Source organism: Nicotiana sylvestris, chromosome 3 (genome assembly GCF_000393655.2).
Source record: "Nicotiana sylvestris chromosome 3, ASM39365v2, whole genome shotgun sequence".
Classification (NCBI taxonomy): Eukaryota; Viridiplantae; Streptophyta; class Magnoliopsida; order Solanales; family Solanaceae; genus Nicotiana; species Nicotiana sylvestris.
Window position 1 is genome coordinate 181,554,896 of NC_091059.1, and position 7,581 is coordinate 181,562,476.

Consider the following 7,581-nt stretch of genomic DNA (forward strand, 5'->3'; position numbering starts at 1 on the left):
AGATGTAGCAGCTCATGTGAAGGCATGCGATGTATGTCAAAGGAACAAGTATAAGACCATTACTTACACAGGTCTGCTTCAACCATTGCAAGTTTCTTCAATTGCGTGGGCAAGTATTAACATGTATTTCATCGACGGATTGCCTAAGTCTAGGGGCAAATCAGTGATATGGGTGGTGGTAGACAGACTTACAAAATATGCACACTTCATTGCTATCTCTCATCTATATACATCTATTGATATAGCTAAGTTGTTTATGGAAAATATCTTCAAATTACATGGGATGCCAGAGGAAATTATAAGTGACAGGGATCCAATATTTACTAGCAAAGTTTGGAGAGAGGTGTTTGCAATACAAGGAGTAACCCTGAACACCTCTACAACTTATCATCCACAATCCGATGGACAAACAGAGGTGGTCAACAAGTGTTTGGAGACTTATTTATGGTGTTATCGTTCTGACTCGCCAACAGATTGGGTACAATATTTGGTTTTTGCTGAATGGTGGTATAACACTAACTTTCATTCTTCCATTCAGACCACTCCTTACGAGGCATTGTATGGGCAACCTCCTCTCTTGCATCTCCCTTACATAGCTGGAGACTCTGAAGTGGAAGAAGTGGATAGGAGCTTGGTCACTCGAGAATTCAAATTTCAGCTGCTCAAGTATCATCTATCTAGAGCTCAACAGAGGATGACAGATCAAGCCAATAAACATAGAACAGATAGACAATTCAAGTTAGGGGACTGGGTCTATTTGAAGATTCAACCATACCGGAAGGTTACCATGTCTCAACATCATTTCAAAAAACTGTCTGCCAAGTATTATGGTCCATATATGGTAGAGCAGAAGGTGGGGTCAGTTGCCTACAAGTTAACTCTTCCAGTTGAGCTTATGCTGCATCCAACATTCCATGTGTCGTTGCTCAAACCTTGTCATGAATTTCCAGGCCACATTTCTCATCCTCCAGTGCTTAACCTTGCTAGTCCCTATTGCCCTTACCCTTATAAAGTGTTGGAAAGAAGATTGATACAGAAGGGAAATAAGGTTGTGGCTCAATGGTTAATTCAGTGGGATCAAATGTCAGAAGACCAGGCAACTTGGGAAGATGCTAGCACGATCAAGATCAGGTTCCCACACTTCCTTCCTTGAGGACAAGGAAGTTTTCAACGGGGGAGTATTGATACGAGTTTTGGGCCTTGGAAGGGTATTAGTTAGTGGGCTCTCTTTTAAGTGTAGTTACAGTTAGCCCAGAAATATAGTTATTATATTTACATGTTAAGTCCTTTATTTCTTTTTATTTCTAGTTGGAACGAGAAGTTTGTTATACCAGCTCAGCCACCTTTACCTGGACTGAGCTGTGAGAATGATTTCCCTATTATATACTCTGTACCACAGTTCTAGGAGCATCGATTGGAGAGTTAATACAATTTCTACTTTCGTTAGCATCTTTTCTTCTTCTCTTCATTTTTATTCTGTGTATCAGTGGTATCAGAGCGCTTTCCTGCTCAATGGGTATTCTGCCATGGGAGGCGAGATGTCGCAGGTTCTGAATCGGCTTGATCGCATAGCTTTGCGACAAGACCAGCTCGAATCAGTGCATGAAAGTTCATTTCGTGAGTTGAAGGAAACTATTGGTAACAATCAGAGCATGGGCAAAGACAAGCAGCAAGCATTACCGACGGGAGAGTTAAAGGAGCTTTATTCTCCGACCATCGAACCTGGGGGATTGTCAGGTACTCACGACAGTTCTTCCCTACGATAATCCTCCAATATTGGTGATTCAATTCAACTTCCAAAACTCCTAGTTCAACAAACCTCAATGCCAAATCTAGATTCCATTACTCTGCCACCTTTAACCTCCCAATTTCCCACTTCCCAGATTTCATCTAATGCTACATTAACTCATTCTCCCCAATTGCCCAATCGTTCAATTCAGAGACCAATCCATAATTCTCAGCCAATCTACAATCCAATTTCAGCTCCCATGCATAGTCCTTACTTTACCCACAAGCTACCACCATATACCTCACCCTTTCTGAACCCCTATTCTTCATACCCACAAAATCCGGCCCATCAGTATAACCCAGTTCAATATAAACCATATTCATTGTATCAACCTAACCCATCTCATCATTATTACTACCCAACTCCATATAACACTCTTCCAACTCTACCAAATAACCAGACCCTTACGAGACTATCACGAATAGAGTTTTCAAGGTTTGATGGGAAGGGATCCAAGGATGGTGGTATAAGGTGGAACAGTTTTTTTCGTTAGATGAGGTCCCACCTCATCTAAAAGTCACTGTGGCATCTATACACTTTGATGATCTTGCGCTTCAGTGGCATCAAGCCTATATGAGGGGTAGAGCACATTTTTCATTTCCTACTTGGGAGGAGTATCTCTTTGCTTTGGCTGATCGATTTGGGGCAGAATATGATGATTCAATTACAAAACTGGTGAAGCTGAAGCAAATAGGTGGTGTCAAGTAATTTCAGGAGAATAGAGCTATGACTAGGTTGAACTTGGATCCTAATCATGCTATAAGTATATTTTTGAATGGGTTGAATCCAGAATTAGGGGATGAAGTCAGAATTCATAACCCCTTCTCTTTACCCCAGGATTACTACTTGGCGAGGTTGCAGGAATCCATATTTCTTAAGCAATCAAGAGCTATGAAACATTCAGCTGTGTACACCAGTTCCACTGCTAGAACCAATCCCACTTATTTCCAAACTAAAACCATCACTAACCCAGAAATACACCTACCTAAGCCAGTAGATATCAAGGTAAGGAGGAGAAGATTATCCCCTGCAGAGTTGAGTGGGAAAAGAGCTAAGGGTTTATGTTATGTCTGTGATGAGAAATTTGAACCAGGACATGTGTGTAAAGCTAAAGCACACTTGTTCTTGTTGGATCTAGAAGAGGAGAGTACAGAAGAAATTATTTCAGAGGATGTCTTTGAATCAGATGAATCAGCTGAGGCATGTGAAATATCCCTTCAAGCCCTTAATGGCTCTAAAAAGTACAAAACCTTGAGGGTTACTGGTTATTGCCATTAAAGACAACTTAACATCCTAATTGATAGTGGGTATACACAAAATTTCCTTGATTATGACTTGGTGGAGAGTATGGGGTGGCAGATTGATCAATGCCCACCCACGGAAGTTAGCTTAGCTGATGGAAATTCGATACAAGTTCACAAGGTCTGCAAGGGACTTGAATGGCTATTATAGGGCAATGTGTTTGAAGCAGACTTTCTCTTATTACCATTAGGAAGTTGTGACATGGTATTGGGCATCCAGTGGCTTAGTGATTTGGGAGATATTATGTTTAACTTCAAAAAAATAACTATAAAGTTTGAGTATCAAGGGAGATTGGTGTCATTACAGGGAATATCACCACAATTAAAGATGGTTGACTTAGAGTCCTTACAAAACATTAAAGGGGGAGATGTTCAATTGTTCATGATTAAAGCAGTTCCCATGGAGAATGATGGTTCAAAGGTGAAGAGGGAAACCTCTCAGACCCTAGAACTTGCAGAGATCCAAGCAGTTTTGCTGGAGCACACAGAACTCTTTGGAGAGCCCCAGGAACTTCCTCCTTCTCGGGCATTGTTTGACCATAGGATACCATTATAGGAGGGGGGGCCAAGGTTGTGAATAGTAAACCCTACAGGTATTCTCTTATGTAGAAAGATATTATAGAAAAAATGGTAGTTGAACTACTGGATCAAGGGTTAATTCAACATAGTTATAGACCTTTTGCTTCCGTGGTGGTTTTGGTAGGAAAAAAGGATGGGAGTTGGAGGATATGTGTGGATTATAGGGCATTAAATCAAGTCACAATTAAGGATAAGTTTCCAATACCTATTATTGAGGAGCTGCTAGGTGAATTGGGTGGTTCTCAAATTTATTCTAAGATTGATTTAAGGTAAGGATACCATCAAATTAGGATGTCTCCCGATGATATTCACAAAACAGCTTTTCAAACACATTCTGGTCATTTTGAGTACCTAGTCATGCCCTTTGGGCTGACTAATGCCCCTTCTAGCTTTCAGATTTTGATGAACCACATTTTTAGGGAGCAACTGAGAAAGTTCATCTTGGTTTTCTTTGACGATATATTGGTTTACAGTAGAAGTGTGGAGGAACATGTATAGCACCTCAGGGTAACATTTACGATACTCAGGCAACATCAACTATATACTAGGAAGTCTAAGTGTGTATTTGCTGCGACAAGTGTGGAGTACTTAGGTCACTATATCTCATCTAAAGGTGTTTCTACAGACCCCAAGAAGGTGAAGGTTGTGACAGAGTGGCCACTACCCTGCAATATCAAACAATTGAGGGGGTTCCTAGGGTTGGCGGGGTACTATAGGAGGTTTATCAAGGGTTATGGGGTGATAAGCAAAGCATTGACTGACCTCTTAAAGAAGGATAGTTTCAAATGGACTGAAAAGCCTACTCAAGCATTCGAAAGGATGAAGAAAGCTCTTACCACAACACTTGTGCTGGCTGTGCCTGATTTTTCTATCACCTTTGTGGTGGAAACTGATGCTTGTGATATGGGAATTGGTGTTGTCTTGATGCAAAATGAGAGGTCAATTTCTTACTTAAGCAACGAGTTATCAGTTAGGCATTAATCATTATTAGTATACGATAAATAGCTACTAGTTTTGGTACTAGCAGTAACCAAGTGGGGTCAATATTTGTTATGCAGACACTTCCGTGTTAGAACAGACCAAAAGGCTTTGAAATTTTTGTTGGAACAAAAACTACACACGGGGTCTCAGTTGAAATGGCTGACAAGATTGATGCAGTTTGACTTTGAAATTGAATATAAAAAGGGGAAGGAAAACAAGGCTGATGATGCCTTATCTTAGGACAGAATTATTGCATGATATTATGAAGAGTTGGGAAGATGATCCTAACACTCAGGCACTAACCACACAATTGCAGCAGCCTGAATTAGAGGTTAAAGGGTACACTTACATACACAAACATCTATGAAGACATGGTAAACTGATAGTTGGACAAAATGTGGCTCTGAGAAAAGAAATACTTCAATTGTGGCATGATTCACCTCATGGAGGACACTCGGGGATAGATAGTACTTATAGAAGGATGTCTGCACTCTTCTATTGGAAGGGTATGAGAGAAGATGTAGCAGCTCATGTGAAGGCATGCGATGCATGTCAAAGGAACAAGTATGAGACCATTGCTTACCCAGGTCTGCTTCAACCATTGCAAGTTCCTTCAATTGCGTGGGCAAGTATTAGCATGTATTTCATCGACGAATTACCTAAGTCTAGGGGAAAATCAGTGATATGGGTGGTGGTAGACAGACTTACAAAATATGCACACTTCATTGCTATCTCTCATCCATATACAACTATTGATATAGCTAAGTTGTTTATGGAAAATATCTTCAAATTACATGGGATGCCAGAGGAAATTATAAGTGATAGGGATCCAATTTTTACTAGCAACGTTTGGAGAGAGGTGTTTGCAATACAAGGAGTAACCCTGAACACCTCTACAACTTATCATCCACAATCTGATGGCCAAGCAGAGGTGGTTAACAGGTGTTTGGAGACTTATTTAAGGTGTTATTGTTCTGACTAGCCAACAGATTGGGTACAATACTTGGTTTTTTCTGAATGGTGGTATAATACTAACTTTCATTCTTCCATTCAGACCACTCCTTACGAGGCATTGTATGGGCAACCTCCTCCCTTGCATCTCCCTTACATAGCTGGAAACTCTCAAGTGGAAGAAGTGGATAAGAACTTGGTCACTCGAGAATTCAAGTTTCAGCTGCTCAAGTATCATCTATCTAGAGCTCAACAGAGGATGACAGATCAAGCCAATAAACATAGAACAGATAGACACTTCAAGGTAGGGGACTGGGTCTATTTGAAGATTCAACCATACCGGCAGGTTACCATATCTCAACATCATTTCAAAAAACTGTCTGCCAAGTATTATGGTCCATATATGGTAGAGCAGAAGGTGGGGCTAGTTGCCTACAAGTTAACTCTTCCAGCTGAGCTTATGCTGCATCCAACATTCCATGTGTCGTTGGTCAAACCTTGTCATGAAATTCCAGGCCACATTTCTCATCCTCCAGTGCTTAACCTTGCTAGTCCCTATTGCCCTCACCCTCATAAAGTGTTGGAAAGAAGATTGATACAGAAGGGAAATAAGGCTATGGCTCAATGGTTAATTCAGTAGGATCAAATGTTAGAAGACCAGACAACTTGGGAAGATGCTAGCACGATCAAGATCAGGTTCCCTGACTTCCTTCCTTGAGGACAAGGAAGTTGTCAACGGGGGAGTATTGATACGAGTTTTGGGCCTTGGAAGGGTATTAGTTAGTGGGCTTTCTTTTAAGTGTAGTTATAGTTAGCCCAGAAATATAGTTATTATATTTACATATTAAGTTCTTTATTTCTTTTTATTTCTAGTCGGAACGAGAAGTTTGTTATGCTAGCTCAGCCACCTTCATGTAGACTGAGCTGTGAGAATGATTTCCCTGTTATATACTCTGTATCACAGCTCTAGGAGCATCGATTGGAGAGTTAATACAATTTCTGCTTTTGTTAGCATCTTTTCTTCTTCTCTGCATTTTCATTATCTGTATCATCACCCAACATACCTTCTATCACTTGAGCAACTTCTTGTTCGTCCATTGTTAGCCCATTCTTCCTATCTATCTCTGTTATATTCTTCTTGATTCGGCAGAGAACAATATCTTGTTTAGGAATATTGTTTTTCCTGAAGTAATCATCCCCCACGTAATATTCTCTCATCAGCCGATTAATCTTATCTTGCTTTGATTCTTTACGACTCCTAGTTCGATAAACATAACTTTTCTGAATCCCACAACAGTTCCCTTACTATTCTTGATAGAATCACTGCCGGTTTGGGCTTTCCATGTCCCGTTGGCGCAAGTTCGTCAAAACCTTTTATGTGATTCCTTTCACTTCTTCAAAGGATAAATAAAGTAGCCAATTTTCTCTTCAGGATAATCAGAAATCTCCCATGGTGGCCGGTCTCCATAGATTTCCCCAAGTTGAATAGGGCATTCACTCTGCAAAGACTCACCCTTCAAAAACTTTCTCAGAAAGTAGATCAACTCTGCATCAGTAGGGTAAAATGGAACACTGGGAAGCCGTGATACCATCGACATGACGGTCTTTGATAATTGCTATTATGAATAAAGAAATTAAAACCAGAAGGAGGCAAGAATCGCAAGAAAAAACAACCCTTCTATGATCGATGATTTGCAAGTGCTCTCTCAATGAGGCAGAGATTGACTATGCTGTGAAAATACAGAGAGAACAAAGAATTGGAGTATTGTGAAAGAAAATTTAAATTCACACTGAAAACGGAGCAAGGGCGGCTCTAGGGTAAGGCTTGCCTTGCCTTAGGCCCCCAAATATTTAAGGCCCAAAAAAATATGAAACACTATTATATTATTATATAATATATACTCCATACCAGTTCTATTGAGCCCCCCCCCCTCCCCTCATTGATGATCAACAATTATTTTCAGACTTCTACCCCACCAT

General features: G+C 40.4%; 1 pseudogene; it reads right to left on the reverse strand.

The window, feature by feature from the left end:
* Nucleotides 1-6,609: 6,609 nt before the first annotated feature.
* LOC104244036 (NAC domain-containing protein 55-like) lies at nt 6,610-7,199 on the reverse strand (annotated as a pseudogene).
* Between the last annotated feature and the right edge of the window lie 382 nt (nt 7,200-7,581).